Source organism: Miscanthus floridulus, chromosome 7 (genome assembly GCF_019320115.1).
Source record: "Miscanthus floridulus cultivar M001 chromosome 7, ASM1932011v1, whole genome shotgun sequence".
Classification (NCBI taxonomy): Eukaryota; Viridiplantae; Streptophyta; class Magnoliopsida; order Poales; family Poaceae; genus Miscanthus; species Miscanthus floridulus.
In genome coordinates, this window is record NC_089586.1 from 67,286,896 (window position 1) to 67,305,328 (window position 18,433).

The 18,433-nt window shown below is 43.9% G+C and overlaps 2 pseudogenes; both read left to right on the plus strand.

Moving 5' to 3' along the window:
- Window positions 1-2,829: 2,829 nt before the first annotated feature.
- On the plus strand, window positions 2,830-3,677 carry LOC136463352 (putative germin-like protein 2-1; annotated as a pseudogene).
- A 3,409-nt stretch (window positions 3,678-7,086) lies between these two features.
- Window positions 7,087-11,270, plus strand: LOC136465602 (putative germin-like protein 2-1; annotated as a pseudogene).
- The last annotated feature ends 7,163 nt before the right edge of the window (window positions 11,271-18,433 follow it).

An 18,433-nucleotide genomic window follows, 5' to 3' on the forward strand; every position in this document is an offset into this window, starting at 1 on the left:
ACCCATAAGCCGCCCCTATAAAACCTATCATAGTAGTGATAGTAGATGCTGGTAGTCGGTCAAACAAGGTGAAAATCGATTTTCTTAAAACAAGTTTTCTAAGGATCTTTAATAACTTCATTTTAGGTGTTAACTTGTTAGGTTCTAGAAGTAAGCGGTAGGTTGGTTATTTGACGTGGCCAAACAGGGAAAAGAGAGAAAAAAGGCATAAAAATCAAAGTTGAAATGTTATTCATGGCAAATCGGCAAATTCATTGTTTGGAGTTCTGTTAGAGTAAGAAGCTTGTGGGAAAATTTGATAAGGCCAGTGACACTAGTTAAGTGAGGATATAGTAGGACACTACTAGTGCCCACACGCGTACGCAGAGTCGACTACACCCGCACGCCTTCTTCTCCCCGCCACCGGCTTACTATTCTTCTTCTTTCCCCGTCACCGCCTTCTTCTCCCTGGCCGGCGCCCTGCCTCCCTCACCCCTGCTCCTCCCCCGCCGTCGCCAGCCGCGCGCGTGCCCCCACCTCCACCACCTCCAATCACCCTGTCGTGGGTGGTAGGGTCTCGCTAGAGCTCCGCGGCCATGGAGCTCCAGCGAGATCCTACCTTCCGTGGTGACCTTATCCTTCCCTTCTCCCTTCCCACAAGCCGTCGCGAGCTCCAGTGAGCTCCAGCCATGGCGTCCTCGCCCGCTAGGGCCCCTAAACTGCACTGTCGCTGTCCCCACCGTCTGGCCAGCCTTCCTTTCCTGAACCCCTTATCTTTTAAGGCCGCTGGAGTTAGGGTTGGGGCAACGGTGGTGCGGTTGACGGAGTTGGGGAAGAAGGTAGGGTTGGGGTTAGTGGTCGGTCGCCGGAGTTGGGTAGCATCTTCTCCGTCTCCAGCTCAAGCTCATCCGCCTCCTATCGCCCGTGAGGCCACGAGTCGCCGCCACCACCGTGCCGCCGCTAGAACCCTAGCTGCCGGAATCGACACGGTTGGGCGCGGGTGCATCGGACGGCCAAACGGTGGACGCCTTGCATGGAACGACGGGTAAGGTGTGCGTGCCACAGCTCCAGGGCGCGTGCTCGTTTATTAGCTTTTCCTAAATAAATAACAATCTGGCTCAAGGCACGCGCAAAACACACGACAAAAAAAGTTATCTTGGGAGTGGGAAAGAAAAACTCGAGCAGTATGCCGATTGCTTTGATGTTTAGTACTTAATTAGGAAGCTTCACTGTTTAGTACTTAGGAAGCTTCACTGTTTAGTGCCCTGCTGATGCTACAGGCGTTGCCTTCCTGTCCGACGGTTCTGTACATGGAAAATCGTTGAAGCGGTCTTCACTAACTTAATTCCCAGAAGGACGGAACAAGTCCAAAGCGTGCTTAACTATCCTGCTCTCTCTCTCTCTCTCTCTCTCTCTCTCTCTCTCTCTCTCTCTCTGGAGATATCGACCTGATTGAACAAACTAATTAATAAACTACGGCCTTTGCTGACACAAATATATAAGCCAACACGTTTACTTTTGCATGACGATGATATCTTAAGAATCATCTTGCCACGAGTTCTCTTCAATTCAGCCTTTTGCATAAAAACCAGTAGTTAGTTATTTTCAGCTACTCCTTCCCCTCGTAGTTTTTGAAAGCAAGACTGAGATAACTTGCTGATATCCAAAGTTTAGACTTCCTGATATTTGAGATCAATTGGTGCAGGTGCTGAAATTTAAACCGGGTAGTTTTCTCCAAAACATGGGCGTCGATATAGTCTTATATGATTAGACCTCAGAAGGGTGCCAGGTTCTTTATTTTTTCTTTTTTTTAGCATGGGTGCTCTTTGCAGAGGCCAGAAGTAGATTCTGTGTTATTGTATCAACTCGACGTAATGATCTTGGATTAATAAAATCCTTCATGTCTTTAAGAATCATCTTGCCGCGAGTTCTCTAAAGCCTTTTCCTTAAATAAAAACCAGTAGTCAGTTCTTTTCAGGTACTCCTTCCCTTCGTAGTTTTCGAAAGCAATACTTTAAGCCAGTCTCCCATGTTAACATGCCGTCTTGAAATCCTGAACGGGAGAGATAACTTGCTGATATCCAAAGTTTAGACTGCCTGATATTTGAGATCCAATTGGTGCAGGCCGTCAAGCTGGGTACTTTTTCTCCACATGGGTGCCGGGTTCTTTCTTTCTTTTAGCATGGGTGCTTTTTGCACAGACTGGAAGTATATTATGAATTATTCTATGAACTCGACATAATGATCTTTGGATTAATAAGATCTCTCATTCCTTTATAGAGAAGAACATCCAAAGTTTAATAATAATAGTGGACAAATTATTTACTGTTATGTTTTGCACTATAATTAAATGTAAGTTATGCGTACAGTGGCCTAACAGATTACTAATTAGCCTTTTTCCGCCCTACCCTCCGTGACACGAGAAATAAATTCCCAGTATAAACAAAGTTTAATTTTATTTCCAATGGTTGCTGCATGGTTTTGCAGTATTATATATATCACACACCGGCAGAACTACAAATATGTAACATTTTGATTGCACCAGTAACTCATCCGAGGAAAATCCTTCAATCGACAAATGGCTTATAGAAACACAAGGATTAAATAATCAAACATAGTCACAACATTCCTCATAGTTGACGCGTAAAGCGTAAAGCGACTTGTTCCGCCGGCACCTGCAACCCAAATGAAACACGGGATGACACATTCCAGAAAGACTTTTACTTGCCTAACCTCCGCTCACGCTTTGTTATCACAAGCTAGCACCAAAGCAATAATCCTTGGATACCTCATCAACCAACACTACTCACATCTCAGAGCCTCAAATCATTTGCTTTCATTCCTGTTAATATGGCGACTCATGCCTTCCTCCTAGCTGCAGCCCTCTTGTCTATGTCATGCTTTCCTGCCATTGCCTCTTATATCCAAGCCTTCTCCAAGACTTCTGCGTTGTCGATAAGATGTCTACAGGTATATACATGTATAACTATTTTTACATTTACATAGGTCATCAGTTCTGTCTAGTTAGCTAATTAGCATGTAGACCACCATGTGTATACATTTTTTTTCTAACTTATTATTTGTTGCAGTGCGTGTGAATGGGTTCCCATGCAAGGACGCAAAGGACGTTGTTGCTGAAGATTTCTTCTTCCCGGGCCTTCACATGGTCGGCAACACAACCAACAAGCAAGGCTCCGCCGTGACACCGGTGAACGTGGCTCAGATTGCCGGGCTCAACACCCTGGGCATCTCTCTTGCCCGCATCGACTATGCACCCTTTGGTCTTAACCCTCCTCACACACATCCACAGGCCACTGAGATATTGACCGTGCTCGAAGGCTCCCTGTACGTCGGCTTTGTCACATCAAACCCGGACAACATGCTATATATTCACAAAGGTTCTTAACAAAGGGGATGTGTTCGTGTTCCCTGAGGGATTGATCCATTTCCAATTCAATTATGGAACAAAGTGCGCCGTGGCCCTTGCAGCATTGAGTAGCCAAAACCCTGGGGTGATCACTGTGGCCAACGCTGTATTTGGGTCCAAGCCATCCATCTCCGATGACGTCCTTGCCAAGGCTTTTCAAGTCGACAAGCATACTGTTGACCGTATCCAAGCTCAGTTCTAGAGAACATGCAAACATACATGTTAGTTTGTTAATTATGTACACATTTGAGGATTCCTTGATTCTTTAGTTGTGTTCTATTCTTTGAAATTAAAGTTGGTTGGAGACGATTCTGTACTCTTATGAAAAGAAATATCTGCCATTATTTCCTATGCGAAAACCTAATCTTGTTCTATATATGAAGTGTGTGCCACCATATCGTATATATTGAAGAGTGGTTGCTAACCATGACTCTAGACGGCACCAATCTGCCACATACTCTAGCTATCTTGACCCAGTGTTGCATGTGGAAGTAAAGGAATGCAAGAACCTTGTGAGAATGTGGTAGAACGGCTCAAGCTATATATATGTTCTCAGAGATCAGGGATGAATTCTCCATCTGGAAGTTGGCTGGTGGAGAGTGTCAGTGTTTGACGACCTACAACCTGTCACGGGTTACTCGGAATAGAGTTTGGGGAGCTTCGGCATATGCAGAACTCGGTGGTAAACATGAAGACAACGATTTATATTGGTTTAGGCCGTTAGTATAGCGTAATACCTTACGTCCAGTTTGGCGTGATGCCTTTGCGTTGGATTGCTGTGCATGATTGATTGGATATAAGGGGTGCGCGCCTATCTCTCTTTAAATAGTCCAGAGGAAATAGCGTATTACTCTAGTCCTAGTTGGATACAATTGGAGAGTTTTAGTTCTATTACAGAGACTAATTTTTCTAAAGTCCGACTAGGTCTATCCTTGATTACCTTATTCCGTGTCTTCAAGCAGACCTTGGGCCAGCCTAGACCCATGGTGGGTAGTCGGCCCTTGGGAGAACCCTTAGGATCCTAATCCGTCTAAGAGTAGGTCTAGAATTTTGAGGCCGGATATTCGAAATACAAAGAGATGTTAAAAGTATTTTTTAACAACCAAAAGCCTAATATTCGACATGTATAATGCCACGTAGTTGTAATTATATAATATATATTAAAATAATAACACATAATTAAGTATGATTTCGTATATTCATAGGATTTGAGCATAATTTGAAGTTGCTTAACATAAATGGTAAGAAAGCTCTAGCCTGCTCGGTGTTGATGTTGTGTACTGCTGTGTGCTCTGGGCTCTGCTCGGCAGGATGGCAGCAGTGTGGTGCCAGCCCCCGGCCCCAGCCTGCGTTTTTGCTAGAGCTGCCATGCTGGTGTGCTACCTTGCCTGCCGCAATGGATGCCGCACACTGCGTTGCATGCCTCGCCTGATGCCTGGCGCATGCCGTCACTGTGCAACCTCCTCGGATACCGCCCACCGCCTCCTCTCGACGAGCCGTAGCCATGGGCGCCTTAGATGCCGCCCGCCGCGAGGTGCAAGCCTCGCCAAGCCGTAGCCACCGACGCATGGCTAGGGTTTGGGTGCTGAATTTCGGGATGCCACCGACGCGTGGCTAGAGGGAGACAGAGAGTGAACAGGCACGACCGGTTGAGCGAACGTGTTAGGTGGGGGGAGAGATTGTCAAAGCTTTTGTCAGAATAAGCAAATGAGAGGTTCTCAGTTCTGGCAGGGCTTGATGGGGTTCAAAGACGGGTATGAGAATGGAACAAGGTGGATATAGTTGGTAATGAAAAAAGAGTGAGGTTTTGGCATGTTGTGTGGCTTGATAACTATCCTTTGAAGATCAGGTTCCCTAGACTTTACAGGTTCAATAGACAGCAGGAACTATCTGTGGCTGCTATGTATGAGGTGGACTGGCACTTAGACATGTGGAGAAGATTAGGGCAGGAAGAGGTGGCAGAATGCACAGAACTCATGGTCTTTGGAGCAGGTTCAGTTGGTAGATGAAGAGGATGACTTATTCTGGGCACTGGAGAGATCTAGAAAATTTTCAACCAAGTTTTTGTATAAATTGAAGACAAACAGTGGTGAGGTGGATATGAGAATGAGGCAGAAAATCAAGATCTTTCTATGGATGCTCGGCATGATAGAGTTCAAACTAGAGAGTAGCTAAAGAAGAGAAAACGCAGAGGCTCTGAAAAATGCAAATATTGTCACTAGTACAGGAACAAGCTGTACTCCCGGTTTTCCAACCGGGAGCACGAATCCGAAACTAAAGGACCCCTCCTTTAGTCCCGGTTTCTCGCCCACCTTTAGTCCCGGTTGGTAATACCAACCGGGGCTAAAGAGGCCTCCTGGCCTGGCCACGTGGGCCGGCCCTTTAGTCCCAGTTGGTATTACCAACCGGGACTAAAGGTTTTCTTTTTTTTTGTTTCTATTTTCAATTGATGATTCGTTTTGGTTTTCGAATACGCATTCTACGCTGCTAATAATATACGTATTCTACACGCTTATAATGTTCGAACATTTTGTACAAACTAAAGTATGAAACTTATATATTACATGCATATACATATATTGTACGTTATTTTATGTACATATAATATGTATATATATATATATATATATATATATATATATATATATATATATATTACAAATAAAGCTTGTATTGTATATTCTATCATATTCTTGGGATAACAAATTCACTTCATCTGGTTTGGCTTCCATGTTTCGTTTATGTCATTGTAGAACTCGCCCGACCTGATCATTAAGAAATCCTGCTATGGTCTCTTGAATTGCTTTCAGTTGGTCACGTCGTATGACTTTTTCCTTCAACCATAGAGTCTTAAATAAAAGTTAAAGGAAAAGTATATATATATATATATATATATATATATATATATATATATATATATATATATATATATATATATATATATATATATATGTGTGTGTGTGTGTGTGTGTGTGTGTGTGTGTGTGTGTGTTGGTCACGTGATTACTTATATATATGAGCAATAAAAGAAATTGTGAATATATGAATATATTTATATAACGTACTTTGAGGATCTCTTCAGGAGTTCTTTTTGAGTATGCATGATGAACTCGCAAACATAGTATCCGCAGTAGTTGGTCCCCTGTTCTTGCTTCAGAACCCACTTTTACGAGAAAAAAGATCCGGTGAATTGAAAGCATGCATGGCGTTAATTGAATTATATATATATATATATATATATATATATATATATATATATATATATATATATATATATATATATATATATATATATATATATATATATATATATATATATATATAAATGTAGCTAGTACTTACTTTGTATGCGATTACATCCAGTGACGCTTTGCAATGTTACCACATGTGGAGTGTTGGAAACCACAAATCATCTTTTCTCTAATTGCAATATTGCACAGGTTATTTGGGTCTGGCTTAGAGTTAGTTTGAGGTGGAATGAGAGACCCATATCTGTCACTCATTATCAAGACATGATGGGCATTGTATAGAGGTGGCGACTGAGGAGTTTTTCCTTTATCATTTTAGCCTGTGTGGTGTGGTGGAAAGTTAGGAATGATTGGCTGTTTAATAATACTCTGATCAAATCTGCCAAGGTGATTGCTTACAAGGCTGTTGGGTTTTTGATACAGTGGACGGAGATGCAGAAGATGAAGGATAGGGCCGTGATGGAAGATATTGTCCTGAAGTTGCAGGAAGGACTGAAGGCATGATGATCTAACGATGTCGGTAGATGCTTTTTTCGTATCTGATACAGTTTGCTATAGCCTTAGGTAGTGTGGTAAATTAAGCTAGTTAATCGTTTCTTTTGCTGTAGTCATTTTAGATGTATGTGAGAGGTTAAGGAGAGGTGTTAGTATGGTTCTGTTTCCTTTCTTGATGTTGAAAACGCTAAAACTGTAAGCCTGTATCCCCAGCAGTTACTATTTCGCTTTCAATATAAGTAGGGCCAAAAGCCTTTGGTCTAAAAAAGCCAGGGGGAGGGAAGTGGTGATTTGGGTCCTTTTTGGGCCCATTGGCATGTGGGATGGAAAGGAGTAGAATGATCTACATTCTACACCAAATTCTTGATAGAACATGCAGTACTTTATCTTTATTTTTTTTTTACTTTTTCTAAAACATATGCATATATACACATTACATGTAAAAACGTTTTGCCAAGAATTTTGGGTATTCAACTGAATACTGTGTCCGCCCTTGATTAGACCCCTTAATTAATGATTGCCCAAACTTTGGCGGGTCATTAGTTCTTCATACTTTTTTATTTCTCCACAGCAGTATGCGGGGAGAGAGAGCGCCAATCGCGCTTGTAAGGTCTAAGATGGAGTCTGCTTCTGTACCACCTTCTTATTGTTATTATTAAAGATAAGATGGACTACCAGATCTTAAAAAAAACATTCGGCTAGGAAGCTTCACTGTTGAGTGCGCTGCAGAGGCTAGCCGCCGTTGGCTTTCCTGTCCGACGGCATTGGGAAGTGGTAACCATAACATACAAGACAAAAAGACCATACACATAATTAAGCTTAGGGCACCCATAATAGTTAGAGCCAGTTATTAGCTTTAAGCCAACTTCTTCAACAGTGCTAATTTTTAATTAGCACGTAGCTTTTAATATGTATAGCCCCGCCTGACATTCTCATATCACCTTGAAATATATATAAGAGCTAAGTTCATATTAAGAGCTAGCTTTTCTCTCTATTCCATTAAAATATAAGAAAAATACTTAGAGCTAGCTTAAGAGTCAAATTGTTGGAGCTGTCCTTGAAACGATAAATATGGAAATCGTTGAAGCGGTCTTCACTAACTTAATGAATTCTCAGAAGGAACAAGTCCAAAGCGTGCTTAATTAATTCCCAGAAGGAACAAAGCCTCTTCATGGGAGATAGTATATATATCGACCACAATCGTCCTAAGTCATTGTTTTTTTACGGCAAAATGCTAAGTCATTGTTGACGCGTAAAGCGACTTGGTACATCACGTCTGCTGTCTGCAGGCTGCATGCCATGCACCTGCAACCCAAATGAAACACGTGATGATGACGACTTTTTCTTGCCTAAGGACATCGCCGATGGAGGCTAACACTCGGTTTTAGTACAAATAAAGCGATCGACGTAGACTAAGAAATATTAATATTACTATTCACACAATACAAACTATCACTATTATGGTTTGCAAAAAAACTTTTTTCTTTCATCTTGCCATACCTTTATTTCCTCCCCCCTTCTTTTTTAGCATGGACCATCTTCTCTCTCCAAACATATATAGCTTCTGCAAACTACTATGATAAATATAGAGCACGTACTTTTTTTATTCAATCCTACATGGCCCTTGAGCTAAGTAAAAAATCAGCATTGGCGAAGGCCTAATAACCTCCCCTGGATGCAACACAGGTTTCGATCTCCCTATAAATACCAACCGCCCCTCACGCTTTTTGTTATCAGATCACAAGCTAGCTCCAAAGTAAAGCAATCCTTGGATACCTCATCAACCAACACTTCTCACATCTCAGAGCCCCAAATCATTCGCTTTCATTCCTGTTAACAAGAGTAGAGCGCAGATACGGCGACTCATGCCATCCTCAAACCGGCACTTTGTCGAGTATATTTTATCGGGTACTCGGCAAAGACGGTTTTTGCCGAGTGCCAAATAAAATACACTCGGCAAAAATAAAATACACTCGGCAAAAAAAAAAAAAAACACTCGACAAAGATGACTTTGCCGAGTGTTTTTTTTCGGCACTCGGCAAAGATGTATTTTGCCGAGTGCCATTTTTTGGCACTCGGCAAAATGCGTCTTTGCCGAGTGCCTTTTTTCTAGCACTCGGCAAAGATGTATTTTGCCGAGTGCCATTTTTTTTGGCACTCGGCAAAATGCGTCTTTGCCGAGTGCCATTTTTTTGGCACTCGGCAAAATGCGTCTTTGCCGAGTGCCTTTGTTTTGGCACTCGGCAAAGAGGCATTTTGCCGTGTGCATTTTTTTGGCCCTCGGCAAATCATTTTTTCAAAGCAATTTTTGAAGCCCTAAATGAATTCAAATGAAAAACTTTTCAACTACAAAGTTGTATAACTTCTCAAGATCTACAAAGTTTATTTTGGTTATTTCTTCATTTGACAAAGTGACAATAACGTTGTTCATAAAATCTACATCTCTCTCATATTAGTTTCATGAAAGTAGAATAGAGATTATAAGATTTGTGAACAATGTTACTACCACTATGTCGGATGAACAAATGACCAAAATAAACTTTGTAGATCTTGAGAAGTTATGAAAATTTGTAGTTGGCAACATTTTGATTTGAAATCATCTTGTCATGCAAAAACGACGTTTGAATTTGAAAATTTTAAAATTTGATTTTTTCAAAAGACCTCGGATGGAAAAACTTCCTAAATGAAAATTGTAGATCTCCAAAAGTTATGAATTTATGTAGTTGACAACTTTTTAATTTGAAATCATCTTATCATGCAAAACTACATTTGAATCTCTCAAATTTAAAATTCGAATTTTTCAAACGACCTCGGATGGAAAAACTTACTAAATGAAAATTGTAGATCTCGAAAAGTTATGAAACTTTGTAGTTGACCATTTTTTTATTTGAATTCGTTTAGGGCCTCAAACAAGTAATTTACTCTCGGTTTAGTATAATATATGAGGATAGATAACGGAATCTAGACACAAGTGACAGTGTAGTGCAGTGGTAGAGTAGTAGACACGTGAGGGAGGGGTCGTCAGTTCGAATCCCGCCAGCCGCGTTAGCTGCAAATTTTGCACAAAAAATGCAGAAAAATGCAATGACTTCAATGAAGACGGACGGGCGCTGGCCAGTGGTGGCCTCTCCCGAAAAAAAAATTGCTATTATTTTTGAGTTTTTTTTCGCATTTTCATTTTGCCGAGTGTAAATCTTTGCCGAGTGCCCGACAAAAAACACTCGGCAAAGGCTTCTTTGCTGGTTAATTTTTTGTTGAGTGCGGCACTCGGCAAAGCCTTTGCCGAGTGTATTTTGGGCTTTGCTGAGTGCCGTAAGCACTCGACAAAGTGCCGGTTTCTAGTAGTGCTCCTAGCTGCAGCCCTCTTGGCTTTGTCATGCTTTCATGCCATTGCCTCCGATCCCAGCCTTCTCCAGGACTTCTGCGTTGCCGATAAGATGTCTACATGTATATATACACATAACTATTATTTTTACTTGTACATATATACGTCATCATCAGCTGTGTCCAATTACCTAATTAACAAACTAACTGTCGCCTATATACATTTTTCTAACTTACTATTACTGTTGCATGCAGTGCGTGTGAATGGACTCCCATGCAAGGATGCAAAGGATGTTGTTGCCGAGGATTTCTTCTTCCCGGGCCTTCACATGGCCGGCAACACAGCCAACAAGGAAGGTTCTGCCCTGACACCGGTGAACGTGGCTCAGATTGCCGGGCTCAACACCCTGGGCATCTCTCTTGCCCGCATCGATTATGCACCCTATGGTCTTAATCTTAATCCTCCTCACACACATCCACGGGCCACTGAAAATATTGACGGTGCTTGAGGGCTCCTTGTACGTCGGCTTTGTCACATCAAACCCGGAGAACAAGCTGTTCACGAAGGTTTTAACAAAGGGGATGTGTTCGTGTTCCCTGAGGGATTGATCCATTTCCAATTCAATTATGGAACAAAGAGCACCGTGGCCCTTGCAGCATTGAGTAGCCAAAACCCTGGGGTGATCACTGTGGCCAACGCTGTATTTGGGTCCAAGCCATCCATCTCCGATGACGTCCTTGCCAAGGCTTTTCAAGTCGACAAGCAAACTGTTGACCGCATCCAAGCTCAGTTCTAGAGAACTTGCAAACATACGTACTAGTTTGTTAATTATGTACGCACTAAGGATTCCTTGATTCTTTGTTTGTGTTTTGTTGTTTATTAAAATAATTAGCTAGTGTTGGTTGGATACGTATGATTCTGTACTTTTCTTATATATAAAGTAATATGTTCCAATCCATTTGTTTCTTAAGTGAAAATAATCTTATCTTTTTTTAGTACCATCCTAGATATAAAGTTCATCTTGCATATCTTTCTCTAGCAACAGCTCGGCCATTTTCCTTTCTGGGCTAGCTATCCACTCGACACCTTAAGCCTTAAGGTTACTCAATTTTAAGTAGATGCGTCGAACTTTCAGGGGACACTTACTGCGTTTCAGGGATGATGCTTAATTAGAAGCTGACTGAACTTGAGAATCTGAACTTAATACTTTTCTTCATGATTGATAAATTATAGATTGGCAGTTCTGGGATGGTACTAGGAATACAATTGTACAACTAAAATATTCATGCGGGGTGCATGCTAGAGAGATGCAAACTCTGCCCCAATGCAACAATGTCAATCATTTTACAAGATATCAGGGTTCAGTGGTTCACTCTGTTGTCTTGCAGTACTCGTTCAAACCTTTCTCAATGGTCATGCTCCCACTTAATTAACTCCATGGACAACCCTAGGACTTCCAAACATGTATCAAGTCACTGAATTGGGCCTCTTTTGGAATGCCTTTAGAATACAAATCCAGTTGCATGAGGACTTCGAGTTGTATTTGGCAGTGCGGGGGGCTGGGTTTTTTTTTTTTGAAGAGGGGCAACGTAGTCATGCACCGGAGATGTAAGCTTTGGTTGAAGCGTTGTTTAGAATATGGTGCCTCTAGTGTCATCTATGACTGACATATTCATCTCGGTAGATTCAATTGACAGTTCTGCTGGTGGAGATTTGGTAGTAGTATGCTGCTGCATGAGGGTCAATTTTTAATAACTAGTATCGGATCTTATAGCTAGAATACATCTAGAGGCAGTATGGTGCAAGGATTAAGCATCAACAAGACATTGTGCAATCCACAGTCAGTGCAAAGTGAATACGACGCAAGGTGGAGCTTGGTTGTGGTTAGAACTCGTAGAAAGCACACGTGCAGCTACGGTGGGTTGATGGAGCAACAACGGCTCAGTTTCTAGCCGAATGTCGTTATTGGGAGCCGGGATCCATGCAGTATACAATGACAAAGGCCACAGTTCATGCAAAAGTGTACGCTCCATGGTGGCTTGGTAGCTTCATGCATTACTACAAAAGTGGTTTTAGTAGACATCACATTTTGATTTTATAGGTGGTCAAGAAGAGCATCCCCCTCTAAAAATAGTTAAGGACTCCAAGAGACAAACCATACATAGAAATAAGTTTATAGGAACCTCTGAAATTGTCCTCCTCTGAATATATATGTAACCATTTTAAGAGATAACCTTCTTAACAGGCCCACCTCTAGATATCGATTTTTAGAGGTGTGTCCTTATATGGTCCCAACTTTTGCAATATAGGTCCAAGCCCATTTAGCGTGACAAACACTACTGCACAAAATTTAACCGAGGCAGGCAAAACGGGTTAACCGAGGCGGGCAAGCCAACCGCCTCGGTCGAAAGGTCACGGTTAATCGTAGCATTAACCGAGGCGGTTGGCCGCCCGCCTCGGTTAATCAAATAAAAAAAGAAAAAAAGAAAGCCTGTGGACAAGACCAGCGAGCCCATCCACGCGCCGCCGCCGCCGTCGCTCGCTGGATTTGCCGCCAGGGAGCTAATGCTGGAGTTGGAGCGCCACCGCGGGGAGAAGGAGCACCGCCACGGGAGGCCCATGCCACTGCCGAAGTTGACGTATAGGTGGAGGGGAAGGAGCGCCGCCGTGGGGAGGCCGGATCCAGCCTCCATGCCACCGGATCCGGCCTCCACGCCGCCGCCAGAGTTGAAGGGGGAGGGGAAGTGTCCCACTGCCCAGATCCGGCCACCCGCCACCGCAACCGCCGCATCTGGAGGTGGAGGGTGAAGGGGAGCGGTGGGGGACCCGAGATCCGCGAGCTCTAGCCGCCACTGCCTAGATCCGCGACATGGAGGACCCACGCCGCCGCCGGGCGGCCCCATGGTCGCCGCCCCCGCGCCGCCCACCAGGTGGCGCCCCGCCCCGCGCCGCCGCAGGGTGGCTCCGTGCTCACCGCCCCTGCACCGGCCACCGGGAGGCGCCTCGCCCCGCACCGCCGGAGGGCGGCTCCGCGCTCGCAGCCCCCGCACGTGCAGCCAGGAAGCGCCCCACGCGCGCCGCTGAGAATGAGGGGAGGGACACGGTCGCGTGGGGGAGAGGGGAGGGGTGCGGTCGAGTGGGGGAGAGGGAGGAGCGCAGGGGAGATTGCACTGTGGCTGTGGGAGCGCCGGGAGGGAGTGGGCTGTGGCTGAGTGGAGGGGTGAGGGAGGGAGTGATTTTAGGGTTTCGTTTATATATTAGAGATGATAATGGGCTGGTGTGGGCTAGCGGGCTGGGCCTGATTTACCGAGGCAGTTGCGTTATAATGCCTGCCTCGGTTAATGATTTACCGAGGCGGTGCGTTATAATGCCCGCCTCGGTTAATAGGCATTAACCGAGACGGTTGCTGGGCCGGCTGCCCTGCCACGAATAACCGAGGCGGGCAGTCGGCCCGCCTGTCTCCGAGGCCATTTTGGAAACGCCTCGCAAAAAAATTTGTGTAATTGTGAAAAACCATAGAAACCCACTCTCTCTATCTCTCATCCTTCTCGATTTCTCATCCATTGAAGTCTCTCTCTCTCTATATATATATATCTCATCCACCTTTCTCGATTTCTCATCCATCGAAGCCTCTCTCTCTCTCATCTGGTTTCTCTCTCTTGCTACCCCACCCAACTATTCAAACTTAAAGCCCTAAGGACAGTGTTAAGGCTACCCCTAGTCGGCTGCCTAAGAAAGATTGAAAACCCTACTCTGCTGAAGTTTTTGTGATGTAATCTTTTTTAGATGGGGGCTTCTATGTCTCAATAGTCAAGGTGTACTCTCAGGCTTATCTCACACACAAAAGAGGAAATTGTAACGAATGCGCAAAGGAAGAATGAATCAACAAGTGCAGGTAATTCCAGCAAAGCCCAATCAAAAGGCAACATCCATGAAGAAGTTTTGGAAGCCAAAACAAGTTATTTCTACTTCTACTTGAAATTGATTGAGTACTATGACCAATAAATTAATTATGACTCATCATAGAATAAATATGGTTGATGTGTTGTCACTTACCATCGTCCTTGGATAATTCTGGTTCAGAATTTTTTTTTGTACACAAGTTTTGCCAAAAAAAAAAAACAGGGGACATGTATTCACACTCCAAGCTGACAAGCCGTGCAAAAAACTGGATGGTCCGGTGCATTATGCTGAACCGCCTGATGTGTATACCAAGATGGAGTCCGAGTTAGATTCAATTTCCATGTTTGGTTCATGTTTGTTTTGGGTTTATTTCATGATGTATTTGGAATGCCTGGGATAGACCTCCCACACTATAAATATAAAGGGGCACGACCATTGTGGCATTCAATCAATCAAAAATACAATCAATCTAATATTTACTTTTTCCAAAACTTATCTCTAAACCCTAGTATCTGCTGTTCTACCTGCTTTTTCATGGAGTTTGTGGTCATTTTAGGTAGCATTCACTACTGGAAACAGAGACTTTGCCGAGTGCAAAATTCTTTACCGGGTGTCAAAAATCGGGCACTCGGCAAAGACCTTCTTTGCCGAGTGCTGCACTTGGCAAAGACTTGCACTCGCAAAAAAATGCACTTGGCAAAGGACTTCTCTGCCGAGTGCCAGACTCTCGGCAAAAGCGCGGCACTCGGCATAAGATGACCCGCGTAATGGTGTTCGGCCACGTCCTTCTTTGTCGAGTGCCTGCTGTTAGACACTCGGCAAAGTTTTTTTTAAAAAAAATTCTTTGCCGAGTGTCCCAACACTCGGCAAAGATTTAATTTTTTTTTAAATTTCTTTGCCGAATGTCCCAGATCTGGCACTCGGCAAATTTTTTTTAAAAAAATACTTTGCCGAGTGCCCCTGGCACGGCACTCGACAAAGATTTTTTTTAATTTTTTTTTTAAAAATACTTTGCCGAGTGCCCCCGGCACAGCACTCGGCAAAGATTTAATTTTTTTTAAATTTCTTTGCCGAGTGCCCTGTGAAGGCTCTCGGTAAAGACGATTTTTTTTTAAAAAAAATTCAAAACCCTCTTTGCCGAGTGCCATGCCCCGGCACTCGGCAAAGTATTTTTTTTTTGTTTTTGGCCTCCAAATTTTTTGTGCAGCCCTTTTAAAGCACCAGGAACTCCTAGTTAGAATTTGGGGATTTTTTATGGCTTTTTAATATATTTAGTTACTTTATTTCATTTACTTGAATTTTTTCAAAAAATATAATTTTGAACTACACGTGGTACGAATAATGGAATTTAATGATTCAAAAAATGATAGTCATGTTACTGAGTGTAGTGTGATGCCGTATCCAGTAACGGACCCGAAATTTCGGACATCTTGTTCACGAAACATGACCACGAACTTGCGTGTGAAGTGTTTTTAAATTCTATAAAAAGCAAACGAAGTCCGAAAATCATGAAACTTGTTGAGATGTCGTGATATCATATGTGGAGTCTATGATAAAAATTTCAGAAGATTTCGTGCAAGTTGTCATATACGATGCTTGCAAAACAGGACATCTCTACATATGATATCAGATCTGGGACATTCGGCAAAGAATTTTTTTAAAAAAATTTAAATCTTTGCCGAGTGCCAGATCTGGGACACTCAGCAAATAATTTTTTAAAAAAAATAAAATCTTTGCCGAGTGCCTCCCTGATTCGGCACTCGACAAAGGGCAGTTGTGGGACTTAACCAAATTCGGCCGGCTGGGCAGTCAAACAGACAGCCAGCCAGCCCCCTCGCCCACGCCCGCGCCGCCCCCCGCCCCCGCGCCACACGCCGCGTCCACGCAACCACCGCCCGCGCGCTCGCTCCGCCCGCGTGCCCGCGCGCCCGCACCCTGTCCCTGGCTGCGCCCTGCCCCCGACCGCCCCAGGCCGGCCCTACCCCCCAGCCGGCCTTGCCCCGGCCCCGTTCCTGACTCCAACGACCCCAACTCTGACCCCGACGCCGCCCACCCCTACCCCCGGCGCCCATCAGGTATGCCTTCTCTCTTGTTGTTGTCGTGGTAGTGATAGTTGTAGTAGTATTAGTTGTACTAGTAGTGCTAGTGGTAGTAGTAGTACAACTAGTGGTAGTAGTAGTAGTAGAATTAGTGGTAGTAGTAGTAGAAGTAGTGGTGGTAGTAGTAGTAGAACTAGTGGTAGTAGTTGTAGCAATAGTGGTGGTAGTAGTAGTAGAACTAGTGGTAGTAGTAGTAGCAATAGTGAAAGTAGTAGTAGAAGTAGTGGTACTACTTGAATATATTCTTCTGCATGGATTGATATCCAAATTACATGGCTTCTCTGGAGACATATGTGCTTGTCGGTCATCGTGCCACTGTTTTTTGCAGGTTTTGGAAACCTCACCGTGCAGAGGAGGTTCTGTCGAATTTTTTTAAATGATAGTGTTTTGTTCCATTTTTGTAGAGAAGAGCCCGTCGGAGCCAAGTTGGAGTTCCCATCGCTGTGCAGGTCTGCCTGCACCACGCCGCCTCGCCATTGCACCGACCTGCCATGGCCCCGCTAGCATGACTCCGCCGCCACCCTAGGTATAATCCCTCTTTCCGTATCCTGGTCGTAGATCGTGTAACCTAGTTAGGCGTCTCCTGTTCAAAAGAGATACGGTTGGAGGTATGAAGATCTTTGCATATCTATGACCGTATCTGTTTTGGATTGTCTACGTTTTTTGGACAGCCCACGGATACGTAGATGGGTTAGTTTCCATGGTCTGCTATGGTCCGAGACAGAGTTTCGGCATCACCTCCCTGTTGTTCTCCGGATACACACTCTTCTTTGGCAGGACGTGTATCTAGAGAACAGCGGGGAGGTGCTGTCAATTTTCTATCTCGGATAGGAGTATAGCATAGAAACTAACTTTATCTACGTATCCGCGGGTGGGATTAGGACCTATCCTCACCTATTAGATAGTAAGAACACCATGTAGATGCAATTGATGGTTATATTACTCGCTGATACATATGTTAGAGGATGGATGACCGTCAGTGGATGTACATGGGCTGGAGAAGTCAGAGTGATTACACCACGGAATGGATGAACAAGACCGATGCTTTCTTGAATAGTACATTTGGCAAGGCTGCTAAAGGACATTGCCTAGTTTTGTGTCCCTACAGCAAATGTGGAAACAGGAGGAGGGTAAATAAGGTGGAAATGGGTAAACATCTTATGAAGAATGGATTTACGTCGGACTACATCCGGTGGGTCCACCATGGTGAAGCCTATCATATGAGAGAGGAGGTAGTGAGACCACGGGTGGAGGCTTTTGATGCTGATGCGGGGGTACCAGACATGTTAGATGACTTTCACCAAGGACAGTTTGATGAGGGACATGAGAAGGAGGAGATGGAGGTAGCCGCACAGGCGTTCTATGACATGATGGACTCGGCACAAAAACCCCTTCATGATCGGTCAACGGTGTCTCAACTGGATGCCATTGGACGCTTAATGGGGTTGAAGTCCAAGTTAAACTTGAGTCGACCTGGCTTCGATAAGATGTTGGCCGTGATTAGCACCCTGCTTTCAAAGGGCCACATTCTGCCAAAGAGCATGTACGAGTCACAGAAACTCCTTCGAGCACTTAAGATGCCGTATGAGCAGATACATGTTTGTTCGAAGGGGTGCGTCTTGTTTAGGAAAGAACATGAGCATGCAAAGTTCTATCCAAAGTGTAAATCCTCCAGGTACCTAGAGGTATACTCTGATGATGGACAGAAGAGGCAACTTATGATCCCCGTGAAAATCCTATGGTACCTTCTGTTCCTACCGAGGATACAATGGCTATACATAACCGAGGAATCCATGAAACAGATGACATGGCACAAAAATGGCAAACGGTACAATCCTGACAAGATGGTACATCCATCTGATGGTGAAGCTTGGATCCGCTTTAATGACAAACATCATGACAAAGCAGATGAGGCTCGTAATGTACGTGTCGCATTGGCAACAGATGGGTTCAATCC